Here is a 22,329-nt window from a genome sequence, read left to right as displayed (position 1 = left end):
AACTAAGGAAAGACAAGACGATAGGTAATGACTAGGCTTAGTTAGCCTATAATGTGATAATGTCTTATTTCAAGGGATTTCAAGAAATAAGACATTACCACATTATGTTTTGATTTCAAGAAATAGGACTCAAAGGCATATTTTAGTAAAAATTTGGGAAGGTTATTGAAGAGCTTTACTTTCTATATATTATTTATAAAGTGGAAGATCAAAAAATTCAGATATTATGACAACAAAATTTGACACCAAATATCATTTGAAGAAGGTGATGGAACATAAGAGACAACGTTCAAGGTTGATTGATTTTCTGAATGTGTTTCAAGGAAGTGTGAAGGCTCAACTGGCGGAAATCAAGAAACATATAGAGTCCATAAAAGAAGAAATCGTTATTCAACATAGCCATGCAAAATCAGGCCTTGGGAAAGCTATTCGTATTCAACTATATAGTCTCTCTGAAATTGACTCAAGTGAGCTAACTTAACATAGACACCAAAATTAATAGTTTTTCTTTCACTAATGTACCTCTCTAAAATTGATCCAAGTGAGGGCAACTTGATATATATAAATATGATTACTAGTTTTTCTTTCACATATAATTAGACTTGCTTCGGTTCCTTTTTCCATTTAGATAGTACTGAGAAAGGGAAGCTGAGTCAAGAAGTGTACCCCAATCATGGGAAATGTATCCACAATAAGCTTAATGTTAACAGATGTTTTAAGTATGAATTGACACTTGAGGTTGACCGAGAATTTGGCCTTCTGGGAGCTTTTGTCATCTGGAACCAACACAGAGACAAGATTTTTCTTCAATCACTGTCTCTGCAAGTTTCATTCAGAAAAATGATTCATTTTGAATGCAACTCTTGGATATATCTCAATTGTTCAACGCCAAAGGCAAGGATTTTCTTCTCAAATGCTGTGAGTAAAGCATTTATCATAACATATAGTGTCTTTTAGAAACAGATATATAGTGTTTTGATCATCTCATGATGTTTAGTGTTATCTTCCAAGCCAAACACCAAATGCTCTATTATAACTGAGAAAACAAGACCTTGATACATTGAAAGGAGATAGAACTGCAGGGAGAAATATAGAATGACATCAGGCTTATGACTATGTTTTCTATAATAATCTTGGTGATCCCCAGTAAGGGGAAATACCTATTTTAGGAGATTTAGTTGACAATCCATATCCAAAGAGAGTAAAAACTGGCGAACCAAATATTCACTCAGGCAAATAATTCTCTCTCTTTTTTGCTTTTAAAACTATTAGAGGGAATTAACGTAGCAATTAAATTCAAAAGTTAGCCACTAAAACAGAGATGGAGTTAAAACAAAAGAATATGCAGACAGGTTAATTCTTTTCTGGTAAAAGCCACTTGTTATTGATCGTTAACTAGCAACTTAAATAGTTTCTATTACAACTGAAAGTAGGCTAAACTTACCATAAAAAACAACTTATTTCTACCAAAAATAACATAAATAACTAATTAGTTTCCTACCAAAAGTAGGAATCCCAATTTGACTAGAAGTTGTATGTAAAAATGCTGGAGAAAGAAGAAAAAAAAGACATGTATTCTTAAAGAAACTTTCAACACTCCTCCTTGTTTTATGAAATACAAACTCAAATTTTCTACCTCAGAAGAATGAACTTGCTGATTGGAAATGGCTTAGTAAATAAGTCTACTAGCTGATTTTCAGACTTGCAATATATTAGAGTCACATCTTCATTTTGTTGCACTTCTCTCAAGAAATAAAACTGGATGTTGAAATGTTTGATCTTCCTATAAGACACCGAATTTTTTGAGATTCCAATAGTTGCCTAGTTGTTGACTAGAATCTCAATATTGTCCTTCTATTCCATATGTAAATCACACACGATCTTTATAACCCATAGGTCTTGTACAGTTGTCATTGCGGCTATGAATTTAGCCTCAATAGTGGATTGTGCAACAATTTCCTTCTTCTTAGATGACCATGACAATATTCCTGAGTCTAGGATAAAATAATGTCTAGAAGTATATCTCATATCATCAACGGATCCAACCCAAACACTATCTAAGAAACCAAACAACTTGAAGCTTTGAGACTTCTTAAACTTTACACCATAGTCAACCATTCCATTGATATATCTTAATATTCTTTTTCCTGCTCTAAAATGCACCTCACTTCCACAACACATAAAATGAGATAAGAGACTTACAACAAATAGAATATCCGTCATTATCACAGTGAAATACATTAAACATCCAATAAAGCTTTTGTAATACCCTTCATCAACTTTATTGACTCCATCTCCATTACAAAGTTTCTCTTTTTTATTCATTGGACTGCTCATCGGCTTGCAATCTTCCATTAAAAATTTCTTCAGAATTTTCTTTGCAAATTTCTTTTGGCAAATGAACACTTCACTTTTGCTTTGGTTGATATCCATCCCAAGAAAATAGAACATAAAACCAAGATCTGATATTCAAAAACTTACATCATTTCTTCTTTAAACTCATCAACCAACTTTAAATTATTTCTTGTTAACAGAAGATCATCAACATAAAGAGATACAATAAGAATATCATTGCCTTTGTGTTTTATATAAAGATTGGACTCTGATAAGCCTTTTCTGAACCCAAGCCTAAGATATGATCATCAATCCTACTATACCAAGCTCTTAGTGCTTGCCTTAAACTATAGAGATCTTTCTTTAGCAAATAAACCTTATTTTCTTGCCCATTGAAAACAAAACCATCTAATTTCTCAATATAAATATCCAGCTGGAGAAGACCTTTGAGAAAGGCTGAGTTAACATCCAGTTGATAAAGTTTCCATTTTTTTTGTTGCAATCGCTAGTAGCAATCTAATTATGTCAAAGCAATCAACTGGTGCAAAAGTTTCTAAGTAGTTGACTCCAATGATCTGAGTATAGCTCTTCAGCACAAGCCTCGCTTTGTGTTTGTTGATGGAACCATTTGTGTTCAACTTTGTTATGAAGACCTATTTTACACCAATAACCTTTCTGTCAAGAGGTTTCTCAACAAGCTCCCAGGTTTGATTTTTTTCAATCATTATCATCTCCTCCTTCATCGCAGCCACCCATTTTTCATCCCCTTCTGCTTCCTCATAGCTTTCAGGCTCACAAATTATAGTATTACATCTTTGATAGATATCATAGATCAATCTTGTGTCCCTAATAAAAGGATCACATACTAGATCATTTAGATCTAATTGAGTTTCAACTGTTGAATATTTTTCAGCCTTCTCCCAATTCCAGTGTTGGTCCTCAATAAAATGAATATCTCTAGCTACGACAATTTTCTTTCTTTAAGGTCAATAGGCCTTATATGCTTTGGACACATTACTATAGTCTATAAATATGCCAGGGATTGCCTTCTTGTCATGTTTGTCATGTTTAACCTAAGGAACATGAACAAAACACACACAACCAAATGCTTTAAGAAAATTTAGTAAATGTTTAAACCCATACCAAGCTTCAAATTAAAATACACCAAGAAATTTTTCGTTGAAATTTTGTGCGTAAACGTGTTGGGTTCTATTTTCTAGAATGAATTATAAATTTTCCATGCAAAATATATTAGATTATAACCCACCATTGCGTAGAGTATTGAATAAGCTTTCTAACAATATGTGGATCGTCCAAAACGGACACCCGAGCGACGAGTTATGAACATTTCGATTGAATCGTGAATAGTAGTAAACAGTAAAAGGTGCAGGAAAAAGTACTGAGGCTTGGCATATTTTTGCTCCAACTTTAAATAATCATAAGTCCTTGTACATAATGATCTGGGTGATCTACTCTATATCAACGGAATCTCTGCGAGTCCTCTTTCTAATTAAATTGGTTTCATCCAATTTGAATATCAGAGTAAAACTTTATGGTTGATCTACTTCAAACTATCAAAACAGTCCCCAAAGGATATATTCGAGAATTTTTTTTATTTTTAGGGGCGTTTTGGTCATTCCCCCTCACCCAAAATCCATCCAAACCCTATATTAAAGCCTATTAGAAGCATTATATGTTATATTTCATCAAACTCCCTAAAAAAAAAACCCTAAGCTCCTACATCCAACTTTAAGAACCTCCAAAGTTCACCATTAATTCTGCAAATTTATTCAAGATTCCAAGTTCCTAGTTCAAGAACTCCAAGAACCATCATTCAAAGGCACGATTAATATCTCAAAAATGAGTATCTATCTAAAGTTCATCATTCAAGGTATGTGGGGTTTTTCAACAAGAACTCTCTTGCGTTCTTGTGCCCAAAAGTAATTTTCTTTACAAAGGCATGATTTTTATTTGATTTTTTTGAATTTGAAGCATGAACCCATATCTTATGATGATTATTATGAAATCTTGATGTTTATGATTTTGAAATATGAATTTACATGTGTGGTGATATAAAGCAAGAATCTTAAATGATATTTATCATGATTTTGATATTTGGGTCATGAATCCCAATTGGAAATTATATTTTTTTAGAAAGTGTGTGTTATAAGCATGTTGATGTTGAATATTTGAGAGATTTTTAATGATTTGACCTTTTGGTATTAATGAAGTTGTTTTAAACTCGAGTGTGAAAGAAATCCACAACATGGTTGATTTTGATAGATTGGAAGCATGATGGCTCCCGATGTATATTTATATATTACTGAAATTGTTTTGTTGTGGATTGTCTTTGAAATGATCTAAGATAAGTCTGGGAGAAATCTTTAGCACCGAGTGGCAGGTATAAAGCGACCTTACTTTCCTAGAAATACGTGCCCCCATAGGAGTGAGCCTGAGGCTGATTTATATAGTGATCACTAGTTTGTGTGGATTTGATATCGATAGTCCTACTTCGATGGCAAGGATAGGACGGCTCTCCCCAACGTGGGTTGTACGTTGGACTCCATGTAGCTTACATGGTTTATGTTGGTTATAGGATCTCCCAATGTGTGTATGTTTCCTTGTGTCTATGGTGAATGGTGAAGTGATTTGAAAGTGGAATTATGAAAGTTATTCTTTCAAAAGATTTAACTGATATTTACATTATGAGAATTGATATTCTTGATGAACTGAAAGTGATTGACAAATTATATGATAACTCATATGTTTTATTGTACTTATTTCATCCTTTCATGATTATGATGATTTTCTTCGAGCTATGTGAGTCTATCATACATCCTGCATATGTTTTATAAATATTTATGATAATGATGTTTATACGACTATATACACCCCCATATATTCGGTTCCTTTCCATGGTACTGACCTACATTTTTGGATGTGGGCTGCATTTTCTCAGAATATAGGTTTAGGTACTCAGTTCTAGGTTCGACAGTGATTCTTTGGGCACGCTATTTTACATCCTCTGTTGTGGTGAGTCCTCATGTTCCGAGGACGTGATGTTTGATGTTGGTTTCACGAAATTGTTTACATTTGATAACTGAGTATAAGTCAGTTGGGGCATATCTCAATGGTATGAGTCAGTTGGGGCATGTCTCAATGATTCGCTGGTTTTATTGATTTTCTTAGAGGCTTGTCAGACTAGTATAGATGTTGGGAGTTGACTAATAAGTCATATTTTGTTATCTTTCTGAAATTCTTTTATTCTTGGATGATGATTACTCTGTTGATATTTGAGGGTTATTTATGGAAACCCCATTGATTTGTGTTAAACTAAATAAAAATGGCTTAAAGGGTTAGCTTAGGGCTACTCGTATCCTCCAGCACCGTGTGACGCTCCGAGACCTGTTTTCTGGAGCGTTACAAACTTGGTATCAGAGTCTAAGGTTTTAAGGTGTTCTAGGGAGTCTGACAAGCCACGTTAAGTAGAGTCTTGATCATCGGTGTGTAGCGTGCCACATCTATAAGCAAGAGGATATAAGACATTTTAGGAAAAAGTGTGATTCTTTCTTTCAGAAGTCTATCATGCTTAAAGTGTCTCTCTCTGCTATTGATTCGTGCTCTCTTCTTTCAGAAATAAGCCTCCACATCGAGCGAGGAGAAATAATGATGGTCAGCAACCTCAACCCGCTGACCCATTGAATAAAAACGTGTCTTATGCTGAATTTCGAGCAGCCTTTCAGGCGCTGGCCCAAGTTGTTACTGCAAATGTTCAAGCCAACCCGACCCTGGCTCCACAGTAGCAGGGAGGTGATTCAGTTGCTGCTAGGATCCATGACTTCATGCGGATGAATCTTCTGGAATTCTATGGGTCCAAGTCTGAAGAGGATCCACAGTTGTTTTTAGAGGAGGTGCGGAAGATTACTCAAGTGATGCATGTATCTGAGGAACATAGTATGGAGGTGGCTGCGTATAGGTTGAAAGACCTTGCTTATGACTGGGTTGTTGCTTGGAGGAAAAGTAGAGGTGAGGGAGTTGTCCCTATAACTTGGCAAGAGTTCCAGGATGCATTCCTGGATAAGTTTTTCCCTTTAGAGAAGAGGGAGGTGAAGGTGGAAGAGTTTATGAACCTACAACAGGGCTCTATGACTGCTAGGGAGTACTGTCTAAAGTTCAATCGGTTGGCCAAGTATGCTCCTGACTTAGTGGCTGATAATCGGGCTAGTATGAGTAAGTTTGTGACTGGAGTGTCTAGTTATATGGTTAAGGATTGTAGGTATGCTATGTTGAATAGTGAGATAAATCTTTCTAGGCCGATGACTCATGCCCAACAGATTAAGGTAGACAAGATTAAGGAGAGAGATAGAATAAGAGAGAATAAGAGAGCTAGGTCCGAGCAACACGGACAGGGTCAGACTAGATCGCACGGAGGGAGTCGCCCTTAGTATCAGGATCGTTCGTCTATGCCAGCACCGTCATCTTCTAGTGATCCTATGCCTAGAGGTAGGCAGGAGCAAGGTACCAGGTCATATGCATCCAGGTCCTAGTACAGTGCTGGCAGTAAGCCAAATCGTCCCCTGTGTGGTAGAAGGTAAGAAAAAGTTGGCTCGTGATGTACATCGTTTGGCTAGATTGGGGGTTAGGTTGTTTGACTCTACTAAAGGTAGTATAGGGGTTTAGAGTAGTTCTGAATCCTTCTTGGTTTCGGAAGTGAAGGAAAAGCAATACTTAGATGCTAGTTTGGTCAGACTGAAGGAGTCAGTAAAGGACCAAAAAGTAGAGGTTTTCTCCCAAGGGAGGGATAGTGTGTTGAGATTGTAGGGTAGATTGTGTGTCTCGAATGTTGATGATCTGAGATAGAGGATTATGGTTAAAGCGCATGGGGTGCGATATTCTATTTATCCTGGTGCCACCGAGATATATCGAGACTTGCGAGAAATCTATTGGTGGAGTGGCATGAAGAAAGATATAGCAGCGTTTGTAGCTAAGTGTGCAACGTGCCAACAGGTTAAGGTTGAACACCAAAGACCTGGTGGTATGATGGAAGAGTTTAGTATTCCCACCTGGAAGTGGGAAGAGATAAATATAGACTTCGTGATTGGTTTACCTCTTTTCCGACGCCATCATGATTCCATTTGGGTTTGGTTGATAAGTTGACTAAGTCTGCTCATTTCTTGCCTGTTCATACTTCAAATACTGCTGAGGATTACACTAGATTGTATATCCGAGAGCTAGTCAGAATGCATGGAGTTCCCTTGTCTATTATTTCAGATAGGGGTACTCAGTTCACTTTGTAATTTTGGAAAGCTTTTCAGAAGGGTCTTGGTACCTAAGTTCTTTTGAGTTTTTCTTTTCATCAGCAAACCGATGGTCAGGCTGAGCGGACTATCCAGACCTTAGAGGATATATTGAGAGCTTGTACACTTGACTTTAAGGGAAGTTGGGATGATCACTTACCATTGATAGAGTTTGCTTACAATAATAGTTTCCACTCTAGTATTGGCATGGATCCATTTGAATCCTTATATGAGAGGAAGTGTATATCACCTATAGGTTGGTTCGAGGTGGGTGAAGCGGCTGTGAGTGGTCCTGATTCGGTATTTGAGGCTATGGAAAAAGTTAGGTTGATTAGGGAAAGGTTGAAAATTGCGCAGAGTCGTCAGAAGTCATATACAGATGCTAGAAGGAGAGACCTTGAGTTTGAAGTTGGTGACCTAGTATATCTAAAAATTTCACCCATAAGGGGGGTGAAGAGATTCGGAAAGAAGGGGAAGCTTAGTCCCCGTTATGTTGGTCCTTACAAAATTCTTAGCCGTATTGGTAAGGTAGCTTATAAAGTCGAGTTGCCTTCCGAGTTATTCTCTGTTCATCCAATATTTCATGTCTTCATACTTAGAAAGCATATTAGCGATGCTGTGGTAGTGGATTCCTCTGTGAGTGCTGACATTCACAAAAATCTTTATTCTGATAAGATTCCTGTTGAGATTCTTAATTTCAGTGTTCGAAGACTAAGGAACAAAAAAGTTCCCTTGGTCAAGGTGTTGTGGTGAAACCAATCTGTTGAGGGTGCAACTTGGGAAGCTGAGGCGGATATGCGATCCAAGTACCCGCACCTATTTTCCGTGAACTCCGATCAAGCCAAAAGTACCGTTCTTTCCTAAATCATGCACTTTTGATAAAAGTTACTGCAGTTCAGCTGCCATTTATTATGTGTTCAGCTGTAGTTTCTTCAATTTATGCATTCTATATTGCATTCGGAGTGAGAAACGATGTGGTGATGAGTCTAACGAATGGTTTCAGTTATATTCTCTATTCCCTATCTAATCTTGGCATGTCTAGCGTCATTCGAGGATGAATGTTTCCAAGGGGGGATGATGTAATACCCCGAGAAATTTTTCATTGAAATTTTGCGCGTAAACGTGTTGGGTTCTATCTTATAGAATGAATTATCAATTTTTCGTGCAAAATGTCTTAGATTATGACCCACCATTGCATAGAGTATCGAATAACATTTCCAACGATATGTGGATCATCCAAACCAGACACCCGAGCGACGAGTTATGAACATTCCGATCGAACCGTGAATAGAAGTAAACAGTAAAACATGCAGGAAAAAGTACTGAGGCCTGGTGTATTTTTTCTCCAAATTTAAACGATCATAACTCCTTGTACATAATGATCTGGGTGATCTACTCTATATCAACGGAAAGCTCTACGAGTCCTCTTTCTAATGAAATTGGTTTCATCCAATTTGAATATCGAAGTAAAATGTTATGGTTGATCTACTTCAGACTAGCAAAACAGTCCACCAAAGGACAGATTCGAGAATTTTTTGATTTTTAGGGGCGTTTTGGTCATTCCCCCTCACCCAAAATCCATCCAAACCCTATATTAAAGCCTATTAGAAGCATTATATGTTATATTTCATCAAACTCCCTCAAAAAGAAAACCCTAAGCTCCTACATCCAACTTCAAGAACCTTCAAAGTTCACCATTAATTCTGCAAATTTATTCAAGATTCCAAGTTCCTAGTTCAAGAACTCCAAGAACCATCATTCAAAGGAACGATTAACATCTCAAAAATGAGTATCGATCTAAAGTTCATCATTCAAGGTATGTGGGGTTTTTCAACAAGAACTCTCTTTCGTTCTTGTTCCCAAAAGTAATTTTCTTTACAAAGGCATGATTTTTATTTGATTTTTATGAATTTGAAGCATGAACCCATATCTTATGATGATTATTATGAAATCTTGATGTTTATGATTTTAAAAGATGAATTTACATGTGTGGTGATATAAAGCATGAATCTTGAACGATATTTATCATAATTTTGATATTTGGGTCGTGAATCCCTATTGGAAATTGTGTTTTTTTAGAAAGTGTGTGTTATAAGCACGTTGATGTTGAATATTTGAGATATTTTGAATGATTTGACCTTTTGATCTTAATGGAGTTGTTTCAAACTCGAGTATGAAAGAAATCCCCAACATCGTTGATTTTGATAGATGGGAAGTATGATGGCTCCCGATATATATTTATATATTACTGAAATTATTTTGTTGTGGATTGTCTTTGAAATAATCTGAGCTAAGTCCGAAAGAAATCTTTAGCACCGAGTAGGAGGTATAAAGCGACCTTACTTTCCTAGAACTACATGCCCCCGTAGGAGTGAGCCTGAGGCTGATTTATATAGTGATCACTAGTTTGTGTGGATTTGATATCGATAGTCCTACTCCGATGGCAAGGATAGGACGGCTCTCCCCAACGTGGGTTGTACGTTGGACACCATGTAGCTCATATGGTTTATATCGGTTATAGGATCTCCCAGTATGTATGTGTTTTCTTGTGTCTATGGTGAATAGTGAAGTGATTTGAAAGTGGAATTGGTAAAGTTATTCACTCAAAAGATTTAAATGATACTTACATTATGAGAATTGATATTCTTGATGAACTGAAAGTGATTGACAAATTATATGGTGACTCACATGTGTTATTGTACTTATTTCATCCTCTCATGATTATGATAATTTTCTCCGGGCTATGTGATTCCTTCATACATCCTGCATATTTCTTATAACTATTTATGATGATGATGTTTATACAACTGCATACACCCCCATATACTCGGTTCCTTTCTATGGTACTGACCCACATCTTCGAATGTGGGCTGCATTTTCTTGGAATGTAGGATTAGGTGCTAGTTTCAGGTTCAACAATGATTCTTCAGGCACGCTGTTCTATATCCTCTGTTGGGATGAGTCCTCATGTTCTGAGGACGTGATGTCTAGTGTTGGTTTCATGGAATTATTTACATTTGATAACTGAGTATGATTCAGTTGGGGTATGTCTCAATGGCTCACTGGTTTTATTGATTTTCTTAGAGGCTTGTCAGACTGGTATAGATGTTGGGAGTTGACTAATAAGCCGTATTTTGTTATCTTTCTAAAATTCATTTATTCTTGGATGATGATTACTCTGTTGATATTTGAGGGTTATTTATGGAACCCCATTGATTTGTGTTGAACTGAATGAAAATGGCTCAAAGGGTTAGCATAGGGCTACTCGTAGCCTCAAGCACCGTGTGACGCTCCAAGACCTGTTTTCCGGGGCGTTACACAAATGGTGTTTTATCTTCCAAAGCCTTCATTGGAAGTTGATTTTGCACAATGACTGCAATATTTACTACATCTGCCCAGAATTTTTTAGGCAGCTCCATCTAATGTAACATACACTGGCCATCTCCATTATCTATTTATTTTTTCTTTCACTAACACCATTTTGTTCTGGTGTGTATAGAGTTATAAGTTCATGCATAATTCTGGCATCCTTACAGAATGAATAAAATTCCATTGAGGTATATTCAGTTCCATTATCAGACCTCAAAGCTTGAATCTTACAACCACTTTGATTTTTCACCAATTTCTTGAATTTTCATAATACACCAATAACTTCCGACTTGAATTTCAAGAAAAAAATCCAGCATAGTTTTGTAAAATCGTCAATAAAAAGAACATAACAGATGCTACCCTATAGTGATGGAGTTCTTTGAGGTTCGTCAACATTAGTGTGAATTAGTTACAACTTTTGTGACGCTCTCCAAGTTGATTTTGAAAAAGTTTTCTGTGTTGTTTACCAAATTGGCAGGCATGACATTCAGTAGCGTTAACTTCCAAATTGGGTAGGTTCTCCACCATATTCAATTTTTGTATTTTGACAAGCCCTTAATAATGATAGTGCCCGAGTCTCCTATGCCATAACTCAGCAACATTTTCTTTTGTTGAATACACTTTATGCTCTTCTTCCAATGGATTTAATAAGAAACTTCTGCCTCTCACTTTGACTTTAATAGGTCTTGTAAAGATGCTTCCTTGATCTAGAAATATTTTATCTTCAAAATACAATTTGAAACCTTTTTCTAATAATTGACCAACATGTAATAAGTTCTGGTCCAAATCGGGTACATAAAGAACATCAGAAAATATTTTAGTGCCCGATTATGTTTCAATTGTAATGGTTCTCATTCCTTTTGCTAGAATATGACCATCATGGCTGACTCTAACTTTTATAATTTTAGTAGGCCTCAAATATTTAAAAATATCTTTATTACAAGTCATATGATTTGTGCATCCACTATCGATCAGCAAAGACTCGCTTGAAATACTGCTTGTAAAACACGATGTGACAAAGAGTTTATCTTATTCTTGTTCATTAACAATTCAAGCCTTTACATATTGTTGATGATTATTGTTCTTATATATGATCGTTCCATACCTAAGTTTATTGCACTTAGTGCACTTAGAATTAGGCCTCTTCCAACAGTTGAAAGGTGTGTGTCCAAGCTTGCCGCAATGCTTACACAGAAGGTAGTTTCCTTTGAAACTACTTGCTTTGTATTTGTTGTTGTACGTTCACATTATCCATCAATTTTTTGGTACTTATTATTCTTCTTCTTCTTCTTATAATGTCCCTCATCGTGATGTTTGGCTGTTAAGGCACCTTCAACAGCTCCTTCTTGTCTCATAACACATCGTTGCTCTTGCGCTTGAAAAGCACTTAATCTGCTAGTGTTATTTTGGATGAGTCCTTATTATTTTCTAAGGTTGTTATAGTAGCCTCAAATCTTTCAGGTACCGTTACTAGGATTTTCTCAACGATCCTTGAATCGTTGAAAGTGGAACCTAACAATCTGATGCAATTTGCTAAATTAAGAAGTCGGTCAGAGTACTCCTTTATGGTTTCACTTTCTTTCATCCTTTGCAGCTCAAACTCACGAACCAGATTCAACACTTACATCCCTCAAATCCTTTCATCTTCTTCATACTCAGTCTTAAGATAATCCCATGCCTCTTTCGCTGATTTCAAAGACATGAAACAAGTGAAGACATTAGATAAAACTATAGTAAATAAGCCTGTTTTTGCCTTTGATTTCCTAGTTTTCCTCTCCTTGTGAGTTTTAATCTGCACCACCGTGGGATTTTTTGGCAAGGGAGCTATCTCGTATTCATCTTCGATAAATTTCTAGAGATCCAAAGCTTTCAGATATGTCTGCATTCTAACTGCCTAAATTTGATGACTTTCTCCATCGAAAGTTGGTGGTGCCATTAAAGAAAAACTTGTTTCTCTGATCATGGCGTCCGCTGAATCTGCTTGATGCATAACTCACAAGTCCCTCAAGATTAAAGCTCTGATACCAATTATTAGTTTTACAAATGTTAGAGGAAAATAACGCAACAATTAAATTCAAAAGATAATCATTGAAATAGAGATGGAGTTAAAAGAAGAGAATATGCAGAGGTTAATTCTTTTTTGGTAAAAGATACTTGTTATTGATCATTAACTAGCAACTTAAATAGTTTTTATTACAAAGAAAATAGGGTAAACTTACCATAAAAAGCAATTTATTTCTACCAAAAATAACATAAATAACTAATCAATTTCCTACCAAAAGTAGGAATCCCAACTGGACTAGGAGTTGTATGTAAAAAGCTGGAGAAAAAAGAAAAAAAAAAGACGTGGGTTCTTAAATCAACTTTCCACACTCTTCTAGTATAACTTTCTGGTCACAGAAATCATACGGACTACAATATTCTTCTTCTTAAACAGAAAAGATGAAGGGCGTGTTCAAGAGAGACAGCTGCATCCCTCCGGATGAACAATTTAGCCCACAGAAACTATCAGAGTTTGCGAAATAAAGTGATCCAGGAAACTTTGTACTGTCTTGTTTCTTAGCGGGGATCAGTGTCAAGAAAAGGAACCAACCAATTCAAGTCATTCAACCAGATCAAAGAGCTATTTTCGGAGATGAAACTCCCAAGGGTTGAAGAATGGATGATAAAAAAACTGGAAGCTCGTCAACCAAAAGAGATTTTCAAGGAGATTAAACAAGGAATCAAAGATTATGCTGCAAAGTTCCCAATGCCTCAGTTATTTGCAGGTGATGCTGGTTTTATGAATAAAAGGTTCTTGAATCTTCCTTTTCCAAGACAAGTTTGCTTCATGTCTGGATTATTCATGCACAGGGAACGAATTGGCATGGAAGGATGATGAAGAGTTTGGGTGACAGATGCTTGCTGGAATCGTAATTTAGTGTTTGCAGGTATGCTCATTGTATTTTTTTCTTCTAAATGGAATTATGATAAGCGTAACCAGAAGCTTCATAATTTTCTTACAAGGGAATGCAACAATAGATCCAATACTAACGATATGGCTTTCTCATGATCCTGGTGAATGCATTTTATGAGAAGGGAGAGCACATAAAGGCCTCCAAAGTGAAAATTAAGTTAAATAAATATAAATAATAACAATAATTTTATAATTCCTCTAATAAAATTAAAACCTACTCTCAGCTAGCATATATCACTTATATGAACTTCATTGAAAAAAATCCGTTTTTTCATGCTTGTAAGTTACATTATTTCTTATCTTATCCCCCTGATTCCATGTTCTTCTTCGAGACACCACCTAAAGCAGTTACTACTACTACTATTACTTTTTTATATCAGACAACTCCACCCCCACCAATTCCCTTTTTACATCAGACATCTCTCTCCCATACCAATTCCTTCTTCATCCCTTATTCTTTACTCATTAAGATAGACACCATCAATGCCCCCATTATTCCTTCATCTTCTTCCCCCAAAACCTGATCGTTTCCATTTCATAGATGGCATGAAGATCCTACAAATGTAATGTAAGATTTTGGTTGATAATTGTGTGTTGTTAGAGCAAGACCCAAATAAGCATGTTGTCTATAAATTTGTTTCAGTTGCTTCCTACTCGTAGTGTCTTCATTTAGTGTTGACAAGTAACAAACTCAACAATTAGCAAAGGAAAAAAAATACAAAAAATGAGAAGGAAAGATGGATAATTTGTAAAGTTTCAAAAAGAAAAGAAGATATTTTGTTTGAATTTCCCTTAAAATAATTGTCGATGTTACACATTATTAGAAAAATAGATTTTACTTGCGTATGTTCCATCCCATCAGAAACCTGAGATTTCCAATAGAAAGCAACAACGAGCACATTTTTGATAGATTTCATTGAGAATATGAACTTTTAGAGAAAGGAAAATAAAAAGAGCAACTTGCTCCGTTGGTTTTGACTTGACAAAGATATGTTGAATGAATCAAAATGCTCTTTAATCTAGTGGTTTTAATATGCCATGCGGAAAGTTAGAATTAAAGAATTGTCAAAAATAAAAAGAAACATTCTTTTTAAAATGGACTAAGACGAAATAAGATAAATAAATTAAAATAATAGGAGTGCAAACTATGAAAGATATCGTAAACTACAATAATATTGGAGCTTTCCACACGCACTAATGGTTGTGCAAGCACCACAAATGACGGAATTGGGAAGGAGTATTAATACCACTTTGAACAACTATAGAGGGGACATAGGACCACAGCATGATTTAAGTGTGATTTGAAAATCATGTACTAGTTTAAGGAAATCTTTTTGTATTGTCTCTTGTGAAAAGTAAAAGGAGAATTAGATGGCCAATTATAATGAAGTACAATACATACCTAATTATGAGTCCACATCTTATATTAACCAAAGAATAAGAGTGATGTTTGGCCAATTCATTTGAGAAGTGTTGCTTTTAGAATTTGATTAATACATTATGTTTGACTATTCCCCCTTGTACTATCTAAATTTACTCAATTTTGTATTTTGTTAAAACTTTGGGGAATGAATAAATACTCTGTTAAAATTTTGGGGAATGGATAAAAATGGAGTTCGGAGTCAAAAGGGCTTTTTTAATCAAAAATTCTAAAAGGGACACTTGATTTGGAAAGAAACTAAAGGGGACAAAACGTTGTGGGTCCAACGACTTGTAAGTCACCTAGTGTCTAGCGACTTGCTGTAAGTTGCTTGCCATCCTTGCATGGCGTGATTTCCGTGCAAAACTTGTTGCAACACATGAAAGCCTATATAAATCCTCAATTCTCAAGTGTAGAAACATCTCAAGTTTTTATTCTTGTTCAATTTACAGTATCACTCAAGTATTTATTCTTGTTCAGCTTACAGTTTCTTATATTAAAAATGAATCAAGATATAGTAAGTAAATTTATATTGGGGTAGTAAAGTTTTATGAAGTTGGTTCAGTAATTTATATTCAAGTTGTAAAATATAAATTTTGATCAATATTTTCAGATGTATATCTTAATCATGAGCGAAGCTACAGCCAATCAAGCGTATGTATATGAACACCGTTCGTCAAAAAATTATACCATGTATATAGGTCAAATTTTATAAAATATTAATATATAATGGGTTTGTACACCATGTGATGGATGAAGCCTTTGGCTCAGTGCGAAAGGTCGTGCAAAATATTACTGAGGTTCGGAGGATCGAATCTCGGCTTTACTTTTTGTCAAAACTCACATCATGTAATTCTCCTTGTAAGTGTTTTTTATGGGTCCACTAATTAACCAACTCTCTTTTTTAGTTCCTTTTTATTTTTCAATTCTGTTTCTTTTACCTATCTCGCTCCCCCACCCACAATCCCTCAATTAAAACCAAAGTTAATATTATTTGAGTTTCTTTTTTAGGAGAATTAGTTAGATATTTCTTCTCCATCACAATTTGTAAGATATTAATTAATTATTGTATACTTAATCATTTTATTTAGCTTAAAGTAATTTTAAAGTTAAATTGTTTTCAATTTTATATAACATTTTTTTAGAAGGACTAAAAAGGAAAATATGTCACATAAATTAAGATAGAGTGGACACTTATTATATTTACTTGAAACTTTAATTTGGATATTTAATTATTCGTATTAAATACATAAAATAATATCAAACTAAGTTTCTAAAAAAAAAAAGGAAAGATTGTGTGCAATTACACACACATCACTGTATTTTTCATTCCATTCTCAATAGGTTATTAGGAGGTTTGGGCCAAAAAAATTTAAACGGGTTAGTTTCTTTCATGTAGGGTTGAATAAGGAGAACTAACTAAGATTTAAAAATTTTATTATGAATTTCACACATTATCTATAAAACATAAGAAATTTAACATCCATAAAAATTAAGAGTAGCAAAATCAAAGATGAAAATAACTTTAAATCTAAGTAAAAATCGATAAATTAGTGTTATGTTTTCTTGAATGTGTGATGCGTTTCAGTCAAAATCTTGACTCATTCATTACAAAACTACCATTTAAGGTTATATTTATTATGTATTTTTATAACTAAAAGCAACTCAAATTGAGGGGAAAATTTGGACGATTTGTATTTGGTAAAAAAAAAATTATTGACGTCATTCATGATAAAAAATTTTGCACACCCTTTGTAAAATGTCTGGCTCTGCCACTGATCTTAATATAGTACTTTTCATGTAATTTTTGAATCTCTAAATTTTAATCTAATAAAATTAAATTAATCTAATCTAATTTGGCTTTGAAACTTAGTTAAACTGACTTACCAAAAACGAAGGGAGAAATTAAAAAGGAATGAAGGGAGTAACACTATATGCAAATATAGCATTTCGAAGCACCCCAAAGCTAGGGAACAGAAGAGGAAAGCTCTTAGAGAAGAAAAGTGAAAAGTAATGACAAAGAAAAAAGCCAAAAGATTCTAACAAAGAAAAAGAAAAGCTCTTAAAATTTGTATTTTAAGGCTTGAATATATATTATAGAACTAGCTTCATATAAAATTTTACCATACCCAATATAAACTTACTCTTACTGTATCTTGATTCATTTTTAATACAAGAAGCCGTAAGTTGAACAGAATAAATACTCGAGTGAAACTGTAAGTTGAACAAGAATAAATACTCAACTTGAGATGTTTCTATACTTGAGAATTGAGGATTTATATAGGTCTTCACGTGTTGCAACAAAGCTTGCACAAATAATCACGCCATGCAAGTCGTTGGGTGCCAGGTGACTTGCAAGTCGCTGGACCCACAGCGTTTTGTCCCATTTAGTTTTTTTCCAAATCAAGTCTCCCCTTTGAAATTTTTTATTAAAAGAAGAGTCCTTTTAGCTCTGGATTCGATAAAAAATAGCTACTCGGCCAAAAGTATTGTCAACCGAGTGGCCACTGTTTTTGCATTGACAAAATGTAGCCATTTAGGCCTTTTAGTCGCTACTGCCTTTTTCTTTCTTTTTTTTTTTTTTGGTTGTTTTGCTATTTTATTAGTTAACAATTTGTAGTGTCAAAGTTATTTTAGCACGCAGCACTACAAAATCCTTAACGGGCACATGTTTCTTATTTCTTTTCTTTACCAACATAAAGATACACCAATTGTAATAAATAATAATTCTTAATGTCTGGAAAATCATTTACATATATGAGGCAAATCTATCAAAACAATGATTATTCTATACAAGATTAAACTGTTAATACGATTTGTAGACACCCCCAACTCCAATAGAATGGAGATAGTTACAATAGAGAAAAGTCAATGTAATGTAACTCTTCATTTCTATTTTTATTCAATTCGCATGAAATAATCGTATAATTCATGTATAGCCAATGTATATTTATAGAACATATACAATTATTATACACTTTATATATTTAAAAGACAAAATGGCTCGATGAACCCTTGTACTATGTCCGTTTTGTAATGTGGATACTCCTACTTATATGTTTGTCATCTGGACCCTTGAACCCATTAAAAAGCAATATTTTAAACCCTTTGACTGTTGACCGGACCTATGTGGCATTAAAATGACTGAGTAGGACGAAATGCGTGTAGGCACGTGCTTGGGGTGCGAGTGAGGTTATTTTTTGATCAATTTTATATTAAAATAATTTAAAACAATTTAAAAAAAAAAGTCCCCCCGCGATTGACACAACCAAGCTGGTGTTGGCTCTTTGTTCTTTTTTCTTCCCAAAATATTACATTTCAGTACAAGAATAGTAAGCCATTATCAATGATAGAAACAGTCAAACAAGAGTAAAACACAATAAAAGACAGCCATAATGTCACTAGGAGGTATTCTACTTCTTCGGAATATATACAGATGACATAGCTGCAAAGAGTGCAGTCTTTCTTTGTTGATACCAACTTAAGTTCTCTATCTATACTAATGAAACATGTCTCAGCTAAAATTTTAGGCCAATATCAACAAAAGAAATCTCTACAAGCATGTTACAGAATCAACGGGCATTAGACCAATGATTGATATTTAGATTCTAAAAGGTAAATTAATCTATGGCCAAGGCTACCATGGCAATACCACTATTAACGCCAAATTAGTCTGATCTATGACGCAGAAAATGAACCAAAATTGATGGTATTTGATCCACAAACTTTTGAGACTTTTTGGTGGATTTTGTTCCCCGTGAGGAGGCGCCCTTTCTGGTGTGGGACTTTTCCAGTTTGCCGTTCAGACGCGGCGGCGGCACCGTCACCGGAATTCGCAATTGGTGGTGTAGCATTCAATTGTAAATTGTTGGCGTTTGGCTCAACAACTTTTGGGGATTTTTGGTGGGGTAAGCTCGCGGGTGGCTGTCACACCGATAGCGGTGGAAGAGATGGAGCAGAGAGAGGAGAGAGATGGAAAAGAGTGAAGTTGGAGTAGAGAGAGCCGATGGCCACTATCATTTTAATTTTTAATGTTTTTAATTTTTAATTTAAATTTTTAGTTTTTTAATATTTAATTTCTTATGTGGCATTTTAAAAATTATATGGAATTTAATGTAGTATTTAAAATGACATGGAAGCTGACGTGGGGCGAGTGTGTTACACTCACCAAAAAAGTTTTTAAAATGTTTATTTTTAATGGGTTCAAGGGTCCAGATTACAAACATTTAAGTAGGAGTATCCATATTACAAAACGGACATAGTGCAAGGGTTCATCGAGCTATTTTGCCTATTTAAAAACATCCAAATAGTAATGTGCAAGTTCAATTGAAATACATAAGAAGCATATACATTTTATACAAAATGTAATGATATGTTTTTTTTATACATACACAATCATGACGGATACAAAAATTTTATACAACAATGATACAATTTCTATACATATTCTATACAGATACATATTCATATAACAATGCTACAGTTTCTATACACATCATATACAAAAATATATATTTTATACAACAATTATATAGTTTTTATACACATTATATAATTTTTATCTATAATAATTATTCAGATATATATTCTATACAATAATGATACAATTTTCATACATATCATAGACAAATACATATTTTATACAATAATTATACAGTTTTTGTACACATTATATACAGAGAAGTATTCTATATAACAATTCTACAGTTTCTATACAAATTCTATACAACTGCAATTACTATTCAGATATGTATTTTATACAACTTCTCTATACACTCTATACATTTTTATAAATATTTTATACAAAAACATATTTTGTATAACTATGGATTTTCTATACAAATTCTAGTGCCCTTTGAAATTTTTAATTAAAAAATAGAGCCCTTTTAGCTTTGGACTAGATAAAAATAGCTACTCGGCCTAAAGTATTGTCAACCGAGTGGCCACTGTTTTTGCATTGCCAAAATGTAGCCATTTAGGCCTTTTTGTCGCTACTGCCTTTCTCTTTTCTTTTTTTTTTTTTTGGTCGTTTTGCTATTTTATTATTTAGTAATTTGTAGTGTCAAAGTTATTTTAGCACGCAGCACTACAAATATCCTTAACAGGCACATGTTTCTTATTTCTTTTCTTTAACAACATAAAGATACACCAATTGTAATAAGTACAAATTCTTAATGTCTATAAAATCATTTACATATATAAGGCAAATCTATCAAAACAATGATTATTCTATACAAGATTAAACTGCTGATATGATTTTGTAGATACTACCAACTCCAATAGAATGGAGATAGTTATAATAGAGAAAAGTCAATGTAATGTACCTCTTCATTTCTATTTTTATTCAATTTGCATGTAATAACAGTGTAATTAATGTATAACCAATGTATATTTATAGAACATATACAATTATTATACACTTTATATATTTAAAAACATCTAAATAGTAATGCGCAAGTTCAATTGAAATACATTAGAAGCATATACATTTTATACAAAATGTATTGATATGTTTTTTATGCATACACAATCGTGAAGGATACAATTTTATACAACAATGATACAATTTCTATACATATTCTATACAGATAAATATTTCATATAACAATACTACAGTTTCTATACACATCATATACAAAAATATATATTATATACAATAATTATACAGTTTTTATACACATTATATAATTTTTATCTACAATAATTATGAAGATATATATTTTATTCAACAATCATACAATTTCTATACACATCATAACAGATACATATTTTATATAATAATTATACAGTTTAGTACACATTATATACAGACAAGTATTCTATACAACAATTCTATAGTTTCTATACAAATTCTATACAACTGCAATTATCATTCAAATATGTATTTTATACAACTACTATATATATTCTATACAATTTTTTTATATATATTTTATACAGATATATTTTTTGTACAACTATGGATTTTCTATAGAAATTCTATATAGTTTCTATACATATATCTTATCTTATATAGATACATATTCTATATTTTCTATACAATTGTATTTAATTCTTCTTTTATTTTATTTTATAAAAAGTAGATTTTTTAGCCCCCAAAAAAGTGGAGCGCAAAAAAAAGAAACTAAAGGGCCTGAATGGCCCATATTGTGAAAGGGCTATAATTTGGAATTAGTTTGGCCGACAGGTCATGTAATGTTCAATTGCCCAAACATGGGCCATTATTTTTATCAAGTCCAAGTGGTGTCCTTTACCCTAAAACTTTTCGCCTATTCGTATCCTTCTTGTTAAGGAATCGCCTCATATTTTCCCTTCCACTAACGGAGTTCCAACATGCAAATTTACCCTACTTTAGACTGTGGTTTAAAATTCCTCTAGGTTGTATCTTAGTAACCGTGTTACAAGTTTCATATCTTGTTTGATGCTATAGTTTTGACATCACAGACCTTTCCACCAAGAAGCAAGAATGGAATATGGAGTTCAATAAGACAATCACACATAGAACATAACCTTGCTGGGTGAATTAACTAAGGATGACAAAAGAGAGTTGAAATGTAAAAAGAGTGACTCAAGTATTAAATATTAGGTGTAGGTGACAAGTTTATAATTAGAGTTTAACAATAATTGACTTTCTTTTAAATAAGTCCTCAAGTTTTACTTTTTATACTTTAACCCAAGTTTCAATTAAAATCCCAATTCCTAAAAAGGGAGAAATAATTTTTTTGGTTTTTTCTCTCCCAACAATTTCTCCCGGTGTTTTCTTCTTCCTCTTCTTTTTTTTCATTCTTCTTCTTATTCTCTTCTTCCCCTCCTCTGTTTTGTTGCTCTGGTCTTGGTGTTGTTGTAGCTGCTATTGTTTTGCATTTCTTCTGCGAAAAGCTTGAGAGGAAGAAAATTCTCAATTTCGGACTAAATTTTGTTCGTGTAGCATTGGAAATTGCTTAAAAAATAAT

The 22,329-nt window shown here is 33.9% G+C and overlaps 1 pseudogene; it reads left to right on the top strand.

The window, feature by feature from the left end:
- Positions 1 to 268: 268 nt before the first annotated feature.
- The window catches only part of LOC107842413, a 51,600-nt pseudogene continuing 29,539 nt past the window's right edge, over positions 269 to 22,329 (top strand).

This window comes from Capsicum annuum, chromosome 9 (genome assembly GCF_002878395.1).
Source record: "Capsicum annuum cultivar UCD-10X-F1 chromosome 9, UCD10Xv1.1, whole genome shotgun sequence".
Taxonomy (NCBI): domain Eukaryota; kingdom Viridiplantae; phylum Streptophyta; class Magnoliopsida; order Solanales; family Solanaceae; genus Capsicum; species Capsicum annuum.
Note: the sequence above shows the minus strand (reverse complement) of the source record. Positions and strands in the feature narration are given on the sequence as shown.